This window comes from Molossus molossus, unplaced genomic scaffold, assembly GCF_014108415.1.
Source record: "Molossus molossus isolate mMolMol1 unplaced genomic scaffold, mMolMol1.p scaffold_m16_p_14, whole genome shotgun sequence".
Taxonomy (NCBI): domain Eukaryota; kingdom Metazoa; phylum Chordata; class Mammalia; order Chiroptera; family Molossidae; genus Molossus; species Molossus molossus.
This window is the reverse complement of record NW_023425349.1, coordinates 25049619-25068917: the sequence shown is the minus strand read 5'-3', so window position 1 is coordinate 25068917 and position 19299 is coordinate 25049619.

Sequence of the window (19299 nt, the reverse complement as noted above, 5' to 3'; positions counted from 1 at the left end):
ACCAACTATTTCTAATTTTAAGGAATAGTACGGTCCTGATCCCACCCCCACCTCTTCGCCTCAAGTTTCCTTATTCCAGCTAATTAGTTCCAAATGTCCTTCAGTTTTCTGCTGTCTTCTCCTCCTCTAGACAGAAACCTAATGCCAGCAATGGGCACCAAGCCTTCCCTTTGGCCTTTGCTCTTTATGGCCGGGTCGCTGCCTTCAGCAATTAGTAAATCATGGACAATTTCAGCTGTCACACACTCTTGGATTTGACTCTGACCCCTCTCTGGAATCTGACGTCTCTTGAACCAATCTGCCATTTCCCCACACGGGCTTCCTTCTGGTGCTGCAGGCGAGAGGAATGTGCAAACGCACTGGTTTTCACACTGGTGCTGCCCAGTTCCTGACTACCGATTGCTCGCTCGGGTTTGGCGACATTTCCAGCTTTTACCAGAGGAGCAGGTAGTTAAATGTATCAGGGTGTTCGCTTTGCCACGGAATAGGAGAAGTCTAGACTTCTCCCCTCCTCTTTCAAAGAAGAATGAAGACCTGTCTTTGCTGATTTATGATCTTGAAAGGAGGAGAAGGGCACAAGATAAAAGGGCAGATGAGGAATGCTGTGATAAAGTGGGTAACACCCGAGGCATCTGTCCCGCCTGGAGACAAGAGAGCTTACAGGCTGTTGGAAGACAGGCAGGTTTTATTTACTTATTTATTTTTATTTTATTTTTTCTCAGCTCTTAACATGTGAAACTCCATCCATTCTTACTCTTCCATACTGAGGTCTTTGATGTCCTATGAGATTTGCCTGAGCTGGTAGCTAGGTCTTAAGGAGAATATTTCTTAACATGGAGAAGCTTTTTCTCCTAACCGAATGGCTCAGTTCCATTTCCTGAAGAATAATCGAGGAGGGTTGATGAGTAAGAACATGTTCGTGTATTTTTAGACAACAAATGAATGATTGAAATTGTTGCATATGGACAACCAAACACTTTACAGGGGAGGAAGTTTATGATTTAGACTTGACCTAACTCCTGCCTGGCCAGTTGCTTTGTGCAACCTGACGTACATCTTGACTAGTCCGTCTGCCTTTGAATCCCGTGAAACACACACACGAAAAAAAGCACAGAGCCACAGAGATGGCAGTGGGGTGGAGGGAGGTGGGGGAGCGAGGAGAGCAGCGTTATAAGACAGACCACAAGCCCTTACTTGCCAGTATGATTTTGGAGAACAGCCAACCATTAAATGCAATGATCACACTGTCATATTGCTGAATTCAGGAGATTCTGATCACACAACTGAGCGGACTGTTTTCTTCCACTCAGAACACTTCAGAGTCTAACCTTGAGAAAAGCGTAGGATATACCGTATAGCAGAGTGTCCTCAAACACTGAGCGTGCAGCTGAGAATCAGATTGCAAGAATGGGAGTCGGTCAACTGCAGTCTGATGGCAACTCTGCCCCTTCCCATGTTCTGTTGGATGGATCTTGCCCATTTTGGCCTGTGGGTGTCTGACAAGTGAAAGGATGGGTTAAATTAGGGAAATTCTAATATCCTTTTAAGATGAAATGGAACATGGAGATCTTAACAAATACCAGTTAGCTGCAAAGTGTCATATTTCCTTGTGCCAGGGAATCATAGATGAGTGATTGTTGCTAAGCACAAAGTAGTGCAAACGGGAAAGCCGTCCAGGACTCACAGTAGATTAGTCCTTGCAGTCATTGATCCTTGTTCAAATTCGAGATGAAAGTATAGGGCCAGTATCGAATTCTCTCTAGTCAGAGCCTCTGCGTATGGTCTCCACCAGCCAGTTGAAAAAAATCCTTTGCTTACCTTAGACATAATTGGTTTCTGGGACCTGAAGTCCCCCAGTGCCATTGTTACCCTGTTCAGTCTGAGCTCAGGTGCAGTTTTCTGTGTATGCGGGAAGCTAAATAGGCAGCTCCTGTTACCGGGAGCAACTTTTGTAGGAAACATTCCCTAAATACGTTCCAGGAGAAGCACTGAAATTCTGAGGAACCTAGCTTCCTTGAGGTATGCTTGGGAATTACTTGGTATTTTAAAGAGAGGGGTGTGAAAAAAACAAACAATCTTTGTGAAAGTGAAAATTAATTGTCTGTAGTTCTGGGATTTTCCTTCTGGTGGTGGCCAAGTAAACTCATGTTACTAACTCTTCTGCAGATAACAACCCTGAACTCCAAAATGAAAATCAACAAATTAATTAATTTTAAAAACTATCTGAAGAAGTAAGAGTGAACAAACACAGGCACATTTTGAAGGAAAGTCCATAGTTGGAAAAAAAGGGAGTAGCATTTGGTGATTTTCTTCATTGTGTGTGTGTGTGTGTGTGTGTGTGTGTGTGTGTGTGTGGTTTTTAGCCAGAAGGCAGGCCCTAATCTGTGCCATTTAGGTTGGCTGAAACAGCAGATATAAAAGCTGCAATTGTTCTTTCTTGAAGAACCAGTAAACAGAATTCAGGGCAAGCACAGGTTCTAGAAAGTTAGGGATAGGGGGAATATTTCCCAGAGAAGGAAGTCCGAAATTCTGTGCGTGACTATCCAGCTATCTGGTTGACCCTTGAAACATGAATACACAAAACAGATCACAAGTTATTTAGCCTAGTTGAGGCTAAATCACTGAACCTAGATTTGCGTTACTACCCAAGGGACAGAGTTTGCAGCTTGAGCCCAAGTTAATGGCCTGCTTAAAGAATTCAACACTCTTTACAATGTGACCTACACAGTGTCACCAAATAACATCCAAAATTACTCACTATGTAAAGAAACAGTAAAGGAAATACAGATGACAATAAAAGTATAAAAACAAGTTTATCTCCTCTGACAAGCAAAGCCAAATGAACAATTAATTAATTTTAACTTATCAAATTAGCAAAAGTTTTAAAAATAACTTATGTTAGCAAAGTATCATTAGATTGATCCTTATCGGATGCAGTTTGGAGTGTAAATAAGTACAAATTTCTTGAAAACCAATTAGGTTAGATATATTACCATGCCTAAAATAGTTTATACTCTTTGACCCAGTAATTCCACCTGTAAAAATGTATTCCAAAGAATTACCGGCTATGCAAAGTTTTATATGAGGATTTTCCTAAAAATATTTATAATAGAATTAAAAGAAATAATTGAAATATCTGAGGATAAGGGGATAGTTAAAACAGTTAAATATAATGGAATAATTATAGACATTAAATTATGTTATTATTCATTCATGAATTTTCAAATATCTTCTAGTTCTGTGATTTTATCACCCTTATTACCCCTCATTTATTTCTGCTTTGACTCCTTGGACCTTGGTTAAATTTCTCAGAGCTATTTATTGGGGTTTTGTTTTTCATTGGTATAAATATGCATTTTTAATGTCTCACCTGGGTTTAATTTTTTAGCTTAAAAGTAGAAGCTAAGAAGTACCTATTTGAAGAGATGACAGAGAAAACAAGATGAAGTGGGGACCCCTAAAAGGGGGTATCTGAAGGCATTGGTCAGAAATAACTAATTTGGGGGTAAAATGTAGACTCATTGTATCTGTGCAGATAGGATGGGCTTTACCAGGTCCCATGTCTGACGTGGCAGGTAGTTATCATGTAAGATCTTAGACACTCATAGTATGTAGGAATTAGCTAAAAAATTGTTCCGAGTTCTTCATGATGTAGATGTAGAAACTAAGCCACCAACAGGTGAAATGACATACTCAAGGTTACACAGCATGCTAATATGATTGAGGACTACTCAATCCAGTCAAGTTATATGCACCACACAACGCTTTTTTGTTTTAAAAGAAAATATATAGATGTAGGTTAATAGGAAGAAATTAAAAGAGGCACTTCTGTAAATGCTTTATAAATATCGTTTTGATACAATGCCAAATTCTGTCTTCATTTCTTACATGAAGAACCTGAGACACCAAGGTATTAAAGAAGAGCAAGTTCTGATCTAAATCAAGTCTGAAACCACTTTGAAACCGATGGCCTCACCTGCCAGTAGCTCAAGAAGCAATATTACGTCTTTCAAGAATCAGTGTACAAAAATGCTGTGAGGAAACAAACCGGCAGGATTCTTTATTCTTGTATTCATAGAAAAAATATATATATTTTTTATCCTCAACCGAGGACATTTTTTGCATTTATCTTGCGATAGAGTCTGAGGGAGAGAGGGAGGAAGAGAGAGAGAGAAACATCTATATGAGAAAGACATATATCGACTGGTTGCCACCCACACGACCCCAACCAGGGCTGGGGACAAACTGCAGCCAAGGTACACACCCTTAGCGGGAACCAAACCCGGGACTCTTGGGTCCATGGGCCAATGCAATGCTCTAACCGCTGAGCCAAACTGGCCAGGGCAGAGAAAATATTTTTAATTGTTGCTACTGTTTGGCTTATTAAAGCCGGGAAGAAAAAAAAGAATGACAAAGCTCCGTGCTTGCAAGGGTCCAGGAAAATTGGGGGCCGTACATTATTATAAAATAATAATCTTTTGAAAGTCAAATCAGCAAACTAAGGAAAAATGCTGTACATATAAAGGTATTTTTCTGCAGCAGTGTGTAATAACAAAAAGACTTTAAGCAACAGAATCAGTCAGAGGGGACGGTCTAAGGAAATTGTGGTACACCTGAGAATATTATGTAGCTAATGAAGAGATCATTATTATTAGGGACAGAAGCATGAAACATGCCAGTATACCTTGTGTCCTCACGTCCCTGCACTTGCGTCAGTCAACTCTGTACACACTGAAATCACCATGAAGGCCAGTTGGACTCTTTCATCTGGGGATTCAGGGAAGAAATGCTTCCAGGCTTATTCAAGCTGTTGGCAGAATTCACTTTTTGCCTTTGTAGGATAGAGGGTCCAACTTCTTTCGGGCTGTCAACCAGAGTTCACTGTCCATTCCTAGAAGCTCCTCCCAGACCCTTCCAGGTGGCTCCATCCATCTCGGCAAAGGAGAAGTTCCCTTGTATTGTGTTCCTCTCACACTTTTAATTTGGCTTTCTCTTTTGCTACCAACTGGAGAAAACTTCCTCTTTTATGTGACTAGGTCAGGCCCACCTGCATAATCTCCCTATCTTAAATTAATGTCTGCAAAATCCTCTTTTCCATGTAACTTAACATAATCATAGAGATCAAACCAAGGGGGAAATGGGGCCATGGAGTTGTTTTAGAATTCTGCCCACCACACCACAGAGAGCCATAGGCTCCCTATCTTACCCCCTTCAGGGCCTTGATTTTTTTGTTTGTTTGTTTTTTTGCAACTCTTCCTATCAAGAGGTAGAGTTGGTTTTCCCTACCTTCGAGTGTCGGCTTGCCCTGTTCCTGGCATTGACCAATACAACGAGGTAGAGAATACGATGGAGCCTTTTGAGGCTCAACTGTAAGAGATCTTGCAGCTTCCGTTTTCCAGCGTGCGGAATGCTTTCTTTTAGAAGGCTGCTTTGAAACGGCCATGCTCTGAGGAAGCCCAAGTGACACACACGGGGGAGAGCGAGGAGCTGTTTGAACCCCCGGTGAGCTCGGCTCCCAGCCAGCCCACCAGCTCGGTGCTGTCACCTGAGTAAAGCCAGGTAAGGCCAGCAGAAACCCCGCAGACCCAGAGCGTCACGAGAAGTAGCAGATCATCATTTCCTTAAGCCACTGTGTTTGGGCTGACCCGTTACCCCCAAATAAAAAACGAAGCCAATGTCCACATTGGGAGGATGAAAGAGGGCGGTGCGGTGACATAAATGAACTCAGTTCTTAACCAAAATGCCAGGAAATTAATAAATCATGTCTTCAGAAGATGAATCAATAGGAACGCACCACGAGCATAGTGTTAGAGATGTGGAGACAGACACCAGAAGAAAGAACTCGAGTGTTTCAAGTTGTTGCCTGGGGCCAGACTGTGGGGTGGGCCAGGGGAATGCACTTTTCCATTATGGACCTTTTAGTAGTATTTGATTTTTAAAATGTGAACATAAATTGTTTGGATAAAATTAAATGTATGTGTTTTTTGTTTTTTTTTAATTGTCCCTGGGATGTGCAATCAAGTGAAGTCAGGGCACGCGGAGCTGGGGGCCTGGCAGATGAAGGAGGACACAGCTGTGATTTGGTGGACGGCCTTCTGCGACCACACTGCTCCTCAGGGCGTATCCTCCCTCCTCGGCCTCCTTTCCGTTCAGTTCTCGGGACCGGTCTTACATGAGGATGTGTTGAATGGACAGGACAGGAGGAGCAAAAACTGTCCTTTTGTCTTCAGCTAATTTCTATCACAACCCATGTCTTTTTAGAAGAAAAAGTGGAGGGGGAAAAACAGCCCGGAAACCCATCAACTACCAATACCAGAAATAAAAAAGTATCTTTAAATCCCTGGCTCTGAAAACCTCTAAAGAGCCCCAACGCTGCACAATCTGATTACTGGAAAAATACTTGTCATTCTCCTGTGCTCTTCGGGGTCCCTCCTACTTGTGACTCTGAAAACAGTTTTTACATAAATCTTAAAGAATGCCGGTTTCCTCTGATGACGTATAGGTAGAAGAGCTTTGGAAAATCTACTTATTTTTATTTCCTCTACCTTTCCCTTTAGAATTCTTTGTGCCTTCCTTTGACCTATTAGAAGTGCTCCCGTCCATTATATCTGAGAGCAACACAGTCTGTGTCTTCGGCTACACAATTCTGACCACTGGACAACTTGGTTGGTTCGGGCTTTAAAAAAAATCAAAGCAGCTGTTTGGCCAAGTGTATTGAGTGATTTTCTCATTTTTCAGCAAGCTGTTGTGGAATTATATCACTTCAACTCAAGGGTCCTCTCATTCCCCCAAATATCTCTACTCTTTAACTGGCCTCCCTTTTTCTGTCCCGTTCTTGCCCCGGCCCCCAGCTTAACTTACCCTCAAAGGAAGCACCACAGGATTATGTGTTCTGCTTGGGTGATTCCAGTAATGAAGGTGGAGCTATTCTAGGGGAATGGATCAAAGAATATTTGTATGGTCAATTTGTATGCAAAAGTGTTAAGAGGGTGGGGCCAAGTGAAGGCCCGACCTCTGCCTTCTGTATCCTCGCCAGCATTAGTGACTGAGCTCATCCTTGTCCAGGCCAGCCTCAACCCAGGCTGTGCCGGGCCCACCATTCCTAGGACTTGGAATGGAATCTTATGCTCACAGGCCACTTCCTAGCCAGCCAAGTGTAACAAGAACAAGGACAAGAATCAATGCCGATTGTTGAGCATCTGCCATGGGTCTAATGTTTGACTTACTACTTATTGCTAATTCTTTCACTAATCCTGGATGTCAGGTATGATGGTTCCCATTTTACAGATGAGCTTACGTATTGGGCCAAGGTCACAAAACTAGCCACAGGTGGAGGCAGGATTTGAATCCATATTTTTCTGACCACCAAGCTTCAGTCTACTCTGTCACAGTGCTCTGGATATTATTGGGTCCCTGGGTCTTCCAAACAATTCTCATACTATTGTGTTGACCTTAAACAGATAGGGTCAAAATAACTTAGCTCTGTCTTACATTGAATCTCTATTTCTATAGGGGCTTCTCATTGCCCCTCTCTTTCTAATGGATTAAGCCCCCTTGATAGTGACATCTGTCTGCATCTGGCCAATCCGTTTAATTAGGCCCCTTAAATCCCTGGCTGCTTTGGCAGAGCCTGGCCTACAGAATGGCCAGTTCTCTCACCTCCTGCTGCCTGGTTTCCTGCTCCCGCCTCCCTTCCTGGCTGCAAAGACCTCTGCTCTTAAAATACAAACATCTAAAGAAACAACAACAACAGCTTAATGAATGTTATAGTTGCTATTTATTCATATTACCGTGTCCTAAGTACGGTGCTCTACTTTGTGTGGGACAAAACAAATTAAGCACCTATCCTGACCTCAGGAAGCTATGGTCTGTTAGGTAGTTGAGAAGTATAGGTTTATACCCCTAGTCATCGTAATTATAAGCACCTCTATAGCTCTTATCATGTACTATGCACTTTATGGTGACTTCACTCTGTCCTCACAACAGCCCCGTGAAGTAGATTCTATTATTATTCCACTTTACAAATATTGACACTGCAAACACAGGAGGAAGATTATAAATCCAGGCAGTTTGGTTCCAGACCTGAGCTCTGAAACACTCCTGGGTTTAATGAAGATGCTGCCTAGGTTGCAGGAGAAGCATAGATCAGAGGAATTTAGATTAGAGAGAAATATCACCTGGCTGCATAAAGCTAGGAAGGCTTCCTACAGGAAGTAGCATTTGAACTAAACCCTGAAGAATGGATAATATGGGGCTATAAGGGATGCGTACGAGAGAAGGAAATTTCAGAAGAAGAGAATAGCAATCACCTGGTGGTTCCTGGCTGTTGTTGCCGAGGCCCCAACCTGCCTCCTGTTGGAGTTGTCACATGAGCCATCAGCCTAGCACCGAATACCTGGTAGTATGCAAGACTGGATGGCTTTTGCCCATCAATCTAAATATGTCTTTGGAAAAATACCTTTATCCCCCTTTAGCAGGGCTCCTGTTTTCTCTCCTGGTTTATCACTACCTCTGGGAGGGTAAAGTCCTTCCTTTAAGAAGGTCACTATCAAAGGACCTTGAATTAGCACACTGACCCAGACAGGAGAGGAACTATCAACCATGTCAGATGAGTGGATTCATTGTCCAGACGAAGGAAATATTTCAGGGTTGCTCCAAGCCCAACGATGGTTCCTAATTAGGGACAGATGGCAACAGACTGTTTAACCTCTGTGCATTTCCTGAATGTGACGCGTCTGCCCATCTTGTTGATGACTGAACCCTCAGAGAGGGACGCCAACTGAGGGGGTGGGGGGGAACCCGAGGACAGACTCCTTATCTTCTGCACCCTTCCCCATGGCCCGTTTGCTCCAAGAAAATTATCATTGTAATGATGACTTTGTACCCTGTGTTTTTCACTGAGGGGACAGCTCTGAGAAAAACTTGGGGGGCGAACTATTCTCTACCACATATAGTCATGCCTTTGACCACAGCAGAAATTTCTGTGGAGATTCCTGGGTTTTCTTAATCCTCTAACTCTAAATCTTTTTCCAATACAACCTCTTTGGCCACTTAGCCTCGTCTTGACTGAATGGTTTATTCCCATCACCTGACTTCTCCTCTCCAGATGTCATTATGGGTGGCCTCTTCTAATTGTAGCCATTATGGTTTTGTGTTGTTTTTGTTTTATGCTGGGTTTCCACTTGCTTGTTCCTGACATGAAGAAAGGACCGATGTTCACTCTTGCCTAAGACTGAACTCCAGCCTCACTGTTTATATTCATTGTGTTCCAAAATAATTAGTTACTTGCCTTGGTGGATGAGTTTTTAATGTGATTTTTCTCAAGAGATACTTCCAGAATGCTCAAAACAAGAAGACTCAAAGTCCTTTGGTTTCACAGATGTGTTATTTTTAAAACATGTTTTTACTGATTTTTTAGAGAGATAGGAAGGAAGAGAGAGATAGAAACATCAATGTGAGAGAGAAACATCAGTTAGCCACCCCCTACAGGGGATTGAGCCTGAAACCCAGGCATGTGCCCCAACCAGGAATTGAACTAGGACCTCTGGATGATGCTCAATCCACTGAGCCATACAGGCTGGGCCACAGATGAATTTTTACATTCCTCTGTGTGTGTGTGTGTGTGTGTGTGTGTGTGTGTGTGTGTGTGTGACTTTCTTAATCCTATTTGTGTTGTATCTCTCAGTGGTTAAGGCAAAACCCTAGTACATGAACAGTGTCCTTGCTTCTGTGGAGTAATGATGAATGGAGCAAACCGTCTCAATAAAATTCTATTGCAAGTAAGAGAAAAAGAAAACTGATTGAAAAACAACAACAAAACATGAGAAGTATCCTGAAACAGATTATTCTTCCAGATTGGAAAACACCACATGCAAAAGTTCTGACAGTTTTGAACAGTTGACTTACTAAAGAGTTCAATAAGGTGCAATGACATCATCATTAATTACACTGGAAAATTTATGTTCTTGTGACTTGTGTTAGTTCAGGTGTGTTTTTGCCTCCTGTAAGTTCTTCACCAACCACTTGCCTTTTTATATTTATAGGGTTGCTATTGTGTGTCTTGTTTCTAAAATGCACCGGACTCCCAGCAAAGAGCATCTTTGAACTCCTGGTAGCGTCATCCAGTATTTGTTTGTGTACTAGTTGAATTCTTGTCCAGCTTTCCATTCTTTTCCAGCCAAGTGAGGTTTATGGCTCTTGCCGATTCACTTAATCTTTTGCAACACATGAATGATCCCTCCATTCTAAAGGCCACATGGTTGATTTGGTAATTTCTATAGATCTGTCTCTCACTGCTTTGCTTTGTCTGCTCAGCCCTTTTCTATTAGTTCATTATTTCATGAGATTTTTCTCCTCCTTATTTACCATCCCCATTTCAGGCCATCCCTCATGTTATCTAAAGCAGAAGCTAGGACTTATGTAGTTCCACACTCCATTGGTCGTTTGGAGGGATGGCTTTCTGAGGACTTGTCTCTGGAGACCTCATTCCATGAGAACTGTGGTGTTCTGGAAGATGAAGACCACAGTGCAGGTCACCAGCGTGAGTGAGAACTCATCTGCTCTTAGTTCTCTGTGTTCATTAGTTTGGTTGGAAAAACTAATTTTTTAGAATTCTGAGCAGGAAGACTTTCTCATGTGTTTTAAGTGATATAAACTATATTTTGATAATAGCTTACTGAAGGCTTTTAAAAATGCGTCAGGGTAGTTTTATCTTAAAGACTGAGCTTTTAGTCATTTAAAATTTGATATTTTTTCATAATTTTTTTTTTGTTAAAATAAACTGCAGCTTTTAAACTCGCAATTTTGATTCAGATTTAATATAATCAATTAAGCTAATTCTACTACATTTTTTTTAAACTTGAAGCTTATAAAACATTAAGAAAAAAAAAAGCAAATTAAGAAATCTTTTGAGCACCTATGTTCAAAACAGTTTGTGAATTCAACATTGAAATCTTTAACCAAAATATCAAAAGTAAAGAGGTAAGAAACAACAGTATGAGAAGTTCTGGAAATCTCAATCCTCCATATTTCTAGTATTTCCAAATTTATCTTTTTTTTTTTTTTTTTTTTTTTGCTGCCAAATGGCTTCCTTGATCAAAAGCCTTCAGTGACTTCATGTAATTTCATAAATTAAGTCTAAATTCTAAGAATCAACAGTGAAATGTGGTTTCAACTTCCCTTACCCTTATATTTTTCCATCTGCTCCCTCCCTCCCTCCCTCTCTCCCATTGCTCCTCTATTTCACCCTCCTTCTCTTCCTTCCAGAAAATTAAACATTTCAGAATATACCAAAACCGTGAGACACAAGGGGTAATGAGTCATCCTTCAAAGACCTCAGTCAACACTCTTCTGCAAAGGTCCACAATGCATTCCCCATATGCTGCTCTTACTGTCTGCTCCACTATGTTTCCACCACTCCCTCTAATCTCATCTTTCCTTTACCTCTGAGGCCATCTCTACCACCCTCTCTCCCCACCTACACCCTCTCAATCTACACTCGCCTTCCTGAATACTCCACAACCTAGGGCACTACCTTCCCCACGCCTCCTAAAGTATGCTTTTCCTTCACTAAAATTATTTTTCTGATCCTGAAGGTAATACATGCTTCTTCTGTAAGACTGAGAGTGGAGATAACTGTAAAAAGGAAATACAATGCATGGTCTCCTGGGACCGAGTAGTCACTAAGAATATGAGAGTCCAGATTCTAGTCCCATGTCTGCCACTTAGGACAATGAGCGTGGCATTTATCCACCTTAAGCCTAACATGGTTCTCCTCTAAAAGGTGGGACCTGAGTTCCTGATCTGTAAGGATCACTCTGGTTGTGAAATTCAATGTCGAATATACATGCCTATAAATGTGTATCGTGTGTCTTTGCTCTGTTACTGGGCAGTGACAGGCTCTTCACTGGCCCACCCAGAGCTTGGCCCAGAGTGCATTTCCAGGCATTTTGGAAAAACAGATGCAAGTGGTGGGAGTTTCAGAATTTTACCCCCAGTAGACTCAACTTATAATATTTTTCTGCCATTCTATCAAATTTGTCATCTCCCTCATTTAATAGTGAAACATACTGGACTTCAGTTTTATTATTAGATTTAGGGTTTATTATGCCATGTTTCTCTGTACTCTTTTGCTTTCTTTCTTTCTTTTTCATTTAACTTAAAACGATAGCACCAAGCAAAATATTAAAATTCTATCCACTTGAACAACACTGTAAACATTATTTAAATTGATTTTGTTCAAATTCATTGCAAACCCATACCATGCATGAGTCTATATTTAACGCTATTCTCCTTTCTGAAATTTGAAAAGATTTTTCTGTCTAGAACTCTGTGATATGAAGAACTGGAAAAAACAACCTGAGAGAGTGGCAACTTTATCATAAGATTCATGGTGGTGGTATTGGGAAACCGGATTAGGGCGTAGATTTATAAATCCCTATAGTTCCTTAGATTTTTCTACACATTTTTTAGAAAGTCATTCTGTAACCTATTCCCTCTTTCCTAAATGTTATAGCCAGGAAGCCCTTCATTTATATTTGCTACATAATTACTTTGCAGAGTTGTCCTTGAGTTTCACATAAGCAACCAATGGGTATTTTGTTTCCCCATACCTCCTGGTGTGGGGGAGGGGGCGGAGTAGAATTAGAAAGCTAGTCTAGGGGCTGCCACTTGTTCGCTGGGTGAAGGTGGGCAGATGGAAATTTCCCTGTGACTATGTTTCCATGTCTTTACATTGAAATTGCCTTTCTTTCCAAATTGTGCTGAAGATCAAATGAGATGATATGAGAAAATCTTTTGAAAACTACAAAGTCCCGTAAGAGGTGGTAGGGGTAGCTGTCCTTTAAAAGAGTCTCCAGGGTTCGTGGGAAAGCTGTCCCCTGCCCCATCCCATTTCTCTTCTTGGAGAGGTAAGGGGTCGATTTACTTTGTGTTTTGCTTTAACGCTGTGAAGATACGAACAGGTGAACAGAAGGTCTGCATTGATGTATTAATTGCTTTCATCTACTATTTTCTGTTATTAGAAGTGTTTCTCTGTGCTCCCTAGTAACGTATTAGAAATTATTTTATTATAATTTTACACTCATGGTAATCAGCACTCTTAAAAGTATTAAGCAAGTAAGCACCCTCACTTCATGATTTCTCTCTTTAACAGGCCAGTATAATGTCCTGTTATTCCAAAGGGATGAAAAAACAAACAAACAATGTTTGTTACTGCCAACATGTGAGCGAGCATGAAACAAGGTGCTACGGGGAATCCATCCCATAAATTTTGAAAAGCCAACCTTTTATTTGCTCTCTTATAGTAAAAAACGTAACTACCCCCTCTTGAAAATAGACGCAAACCAATCAAAAGGAGAAACTCTGAATGTTATATTCTTTTTTCTCCAGTTTTGACATGTAACATTGTACTAGCTTAAGCTGTACAAATATGATTTGATACCTGTATATATTGAGAAATGATCACCACAATAAGTTAATATCCATTACCTCACATATTTACAAATTTTATTTTTCTTGTGATGAGAACTTTTAGAATCTACCCTCTTAGCAACTTTCAAATATTCAATACAGTATTGCTAATTATAGCTGAGTGTTATCTTCTGAATTGGTCTACTAATATCATGTTAAGCCTTGGTTGCTTTTGCTCAGCTGTTAGACTTGGCCCACGGACCAAAGGGTCACGGGTTCGATTCCCAGTCAAGGGCATGCACCTGGGTTGCAGGTTTGATCCCTGGCTCTAATCAGGGTTGTGCAAGAGGCAACCAGTTGATGTGTCTCCCTCACATCGATGTTTTCTTTCTTTCTCTCTTCCTCCCTCTCTCCCACTCCATCAAAAAAATCAATGAAAAAATATCCTCAGGTGAGGATTAACTACATATATGTATGTATGTATAGATATAGATAGATATATGTGTGTGTGTATATATATATATACACCATGTTTGCTTGTGCCACCTGCTCCCTTCCAAGTATTTTTTAACCAGAAGCTTCTGAGCCAAAATAATTGTTTTCTACTAAGTAGCAAATTCTTGACATGAGCTCTGTGTTTCAAAATAGCAGTTTACTTAGGTACAATAGGTTGATATGTTTGAGTTCCTGAATTTTTATTAGATTTTAAAGTATATGTATAATAGCTCACATAAATGTTTTTTTCAGATATATTATCCTATTCATTTTTACAGAATGGAAGTGCACAGCCAAACTCCAGAGGTCAAGTACTTTGCCCAAGGTCACATAACCATTAGAGAATTAAGCTGTGATTTGCTCTCAAGCCCCCAGTCCCAACCCTCTCCTTCATGACATCCCTAATCATTTCCCTCATCTCTCAGCAGTAACAACTTTTCAATGCTCCTGTTCTGCTTGTTCCTGGGCCACGTCGCTTCTCACCTTGCAGGGTGCAGTCCTAGCGGGGATTCGGCAGAATCGGCAGGTGCTGTGCCACCTGGTCATGGATGGCGCTCTTGCCCAGAAGAGACAGGAGGCAGCGGTGCCGAGACCAGACACTGGAGCACTCCATTCACACACCCCCATTTTCACCGGCCACGCTTCTAAGTCACCGTCATATTTTCTTGTACGAGAAATTCCCCTTTGAGAAGCATGTTGTCCTCCATGAGGTTCCAGGGGGAACAATCGGACATTTCACATCTCATCACCTGACAGATTCGGCCTCCTAGTGGAGAGAGCAAAGACAGCCAAGGCAATTCATGTGGGAGGAAGACATGAGTCAGTTTGCCCTTTGACTAAAAGATGCGAGAACACCGGGCCATAAATCCAGGTAGACCTGTTTCTTCTCAGTTTGGAGGCTGCCTCCTGACTCGTGAGGACAAACACCTGACCGAGAGCAGCTGTAACTGACCATTTCCACTGGAGGCTGCAGACATTTCTCCTTCGGCTCTTGCTCGATGACGTGGTCCCAGAGTGGGCAACAGCAGAAGACTCACAGAGCTTTCTGGACTTTCTCATGACTCCACCAGGGACGCAAGCTTGTCTTGGTTTCTGAAGCTTCCTACCTTTATGGGTAGTGAAACAGCTGTTAGTTTTATGGGGATCCACATGCTATCTACATGGCCTCTACAATATGGAACAGGCCAACTATATGCAGTTCTGTGTGAGGAACTGTTGCTGAATGTCAATGAGATTAAATGAATATGTATTAAGCTCTAGTCATGGGTCAGACACTAATCTGTATACTTTTTTTTTTTTTTACCCCTGGTTTTTCTTCTAATGGGGACAACCACTCTCCTACGAGACTGATAGAATAGACTAAGCTGTATCTGGCTTAACGCAAACCATAACTAACTATTTTATTGCTGTCTATAATTTAGCCTCCTAATCGGTCTGAACCAGCTCCTGGGAGAACCAGTTTTAAAGACAACCAATCCTTACGGAGCATTTTTCACGGGCAGGTCCACTAATCTCTCTTGGCTTTACATTGGCTGTCAGCTAAGGGATGGGGAGTAATTTGTTCCTTCCATTTTCAGACGAGAATCCTTTATATATATCTGAAAAACAACCAGCCAGCCGGCACCACAGGGTGGGCTGGATAAAGAGACCAGACCGTTTGGAATCCCGGCTCCACCTCATCATCATGGTGTTGCACTAGGCAAGTTACTGTACGTCTCCAGGGCTCCGTTTACTTATCTGTCACATGAGGATAACAAAACCTATCTCCCCGGGTTGTTGTGAAGGTTAAATCAGATAATGCTTGTGATGCACACTGGAGATATCGGATGGTCAGCAAGAGGGAGGGGAAAGAGTTGAGAAGAAGAGCTGTGTGAGACATGGCCCATTAACCAAACATGCGGTATCAGACAGCAAAGAAGACAAGGGAAAGGACAAGTGGTCAAGATGTTTCCAGGCATTATGACCCTGAAAAAAGGCTTTGATGAGGAGAAGCACTTACTACGACCAAAGACAGCAGCCTTTCCAAGATGGCCCCCATTAAATGTTTAATTGGGCGAGAATATTTTGTAGGTTTCCACACACTGCCAGGAGCCTTAAGCAGTGTTTAATTCTTTCTGTAAATGTCTTCCTCACTGGGCAAAGACACAGACTCCAGGCTTGCTGGAAAGTCTACCTGCTTGCTCGGTCAGCGAGCACAAACTGATCATTGTGGTTAAAGTACTTTCTTGCTTTGATGTGTCTCTTTTAAGACAGTCAGTCTCTCCTGCCCCCCTTGAGAGGGTGGTGGGAACAGTGAGTGAAATGATTTACTGGGAAGATAAGTGAAGAAGGCTTCAGGTGATCAACGGGTTCTGTGAAGTTGGAGGTCACTAAAAGGCCAGGCTGGAGGGCTGCATTCCAGAGAGCTAATATTGGGTGGATTAGGTTGTTGTTATTTCACCCAAGAGGTCATTGTCCCCCAAAATGCATTGCCTGCAATATTTCAGGCTTTCTTGATTATATACAAAAGCACATAGATTGCACGCTCTCTTCTGGGTAGCTCTGGCTTCGTTAAGTCCTGTGGGGAAGGAGGAAGAAGCACAAGAGGTGGCCTCCGCTCTCCAGGAGCTTATTTAGCTAAAAAGAAAGGACAGATAACTGAGAAATAATATAAGATGTCTTCTGTATGCTCTTGATCCTGAGTATAAGTGGAATTGGAGACCAAACCCTTATGTTCTGGCAGATGCTGATCACTGATGAAATATTCATCAAGCCAATCTCAAAAGTGGAGAGAAAATGAGGACAACAGTTTTTTTGCCACATTTTTTTGTGTGTGTGTTAAGCCTTACCCGAGGATATTTTTCCATTGATTTTTAGATAGAGTAGAAGGGAGAGATAGAGTGGAAGGGAGGGGAGGAGGGAGAAAAAGAGAGAGAAACATCAATGTAAGAGACACATGGATTGGTTGCGTCCTGCACGACCCCAACCAGGGCCAATGATGGAACCTGCAACCCAGGTACATGACCAGGAATTGAACCTGCAACCCTTTCGTCTGCGGGCCAATGCTCTGACAGCTGAGCCAAATGGGCCAGGGCATGAGGACAACATTTTAACAATAGCATATAGGTACATGTTATAAAATATATATAATCTGATTATTATACTATATTTCTAATACATATATATATCATACATATATATGCAATTATCTTTACTTGTGACTCTTTATTTGGAGCCTATTGTTTTTTCTTTATTTTATAAAATAATCATGAGATGATAAAGCCAATGGTTCTTCACATTTCATACTTGGAGGTAAAAGTATTTGTGAGTTGCCAAAACTTTTGCTTCTTTAATGCCATCGGTCCCTGGGAACCACTTGTTTGAAGCAGGGGAGGTGAGTGTTCTAGGGGCAGTGAGGAGACTTCTGGGTATGTGTCAGGGACAGCAGTTAACACACAGAGATGTCTAGGCAGAGGTTAGGTTAGGAAGTTAGATTTCATACAAGAGAGAATAAGGAGCCATTCATTGTCTTGAACTGAAGAGTAACATAATGTAAACTGTATTTAGGAAGGTGGGTTTGTCATTATGACACAGAATAAATTAGAAGAGGATGAAATTAGCCATTTATTTTAAGAAAAATCACTTATAGAAATTCTACCCAGAGTTACTGAAGGCCAGATGGTATTCAAGAAATTTTCGAATGGAAGTTTCAACTAAGAGGAAAAAAAAAAATCAAGGAGTGCAGTACTTGAGAATAATCCATGGATTTTCCAAGCATTGGTGGCTTGTAAAGTTGGAACATGAGAGGTGGGATCTCTCCTATCCTTGTCCACTCACTGCACCACACCTGGCCGAGTGGACGAGAGGCTGGGTTCTGGCCTGAGTGTTTCATCTTGGCTCCTCTCTTAGCAACTGTCCAACCTTGAGAAACTGAAGCTTCACTTTCTCACATGAAATATCTGAAACACAGTATCACCTACGCCATAGGGCCATTGTGATGATTAAAAGAGAAAATGCAAGTGATATGCTCACCAGAGCGTATGGTCCAGAGCAGGCTCTGAATGAGCAAAGTTGTTTTTATCTGCGTTCTTTGGCAAGACACTTAGTCTCTCTGAGCCCCGGTACACCCAAATGTGAACGGAGGTGAATCCGAGAATCAGAAGAGAAGGATGTGAGAGCACTTAGAAAACTGCAATTTTCTCTATGGGTGCTAGTTTTTATGGTTATTGTTTTTCATAGTAACTGGTGTCAAATATAAACCATGTGTCCAGAGCCTGAGCTCAAATAGGTTCTTTTACATTTAAATGGTCTATTTGGTTTACCAGGGATGTGATCATCTACACAATGTTCTTACTGTCCCTGGGCCATAAGTGCTGAGCTGGCCAAGGAGAGGTGACAGAGGTTTGTGTGGGTGGACCCCAAGGCCATGTCATGAAGGTCTTTCAGGTTATCAAGGTGTCACAATACCCAGGTTGCTCTGATGTAACCTGAAGAGGATTGTCCTTGCCCCTTGTAGGGGCTCCATAACCTGTTTCTGATGTGTAATTCAGGCCCACTCACTCAATCAGTCAGCAAACAATTCTCAAGCTCTTACCACGTGCCATGCCCAATGCTAGGTACTGTGAGTATAGGGAGGAATCATTTAGATTTGCTACTTGGAGGTGCTTTATATCTAGTGAGGGAAGTAAACCAAACTACGGGTTGAACAGCCATGTGAGGCTTCTGGAGAGTTCTGGTTCTCACACTGAGAACTCTGTAAAGTAGTGGACACATCTCAGGGCTCAGTGTCAGGAGATGGGCCCAGCCAGTTACTAGCTGTGTGATATTGATCGGGAGACTTAAACACTAATGCCCTTGGTTTCTGCATCTAGACTATGGTAATGATATATACCTCCTAAGGTTGTTAAAGATACCAAAAGAGCCCTGGTCGGTGTGGCTCAGTGGTCAGAGTGTTTGCTGGCACACCTGAAGGGCCGTGGGTGTGATTCCCAGTTAAGGGCATATACCTGGGTTGCAGGTTCCATCCCTGGCCCAGGTTGGGGCATGTAAGTGAGGCAACCAACAGATGAATCTCTCTCACATCAATGTTTCTCTCTCTCTGTGTGTCTCTCTCCTTCCTTCCCTCCCTTCCACTCTCTCTAAAAATCAATGGAAAGAATATTCTCAGGTGAAGATTAACAATAACAACAACAAAAAGATACCAAAAGAGAGAATCAGCATCTAGCCAAGAGTAAGCTATGAACAGATGGCCACTGGTGTTACTCTAGAGAGAAGGTATATCCTGCACATGCACAGGGCCAGCCCCCTTCCAGGAGGCCATACTTCCTTTTAGTTGTTATCTGCCCCTGAAGGAAAAACAGATCAGGACAGTCTTTTGGATAGTGGGAATTAACTCTTGTTATTTCCCATCAGCTA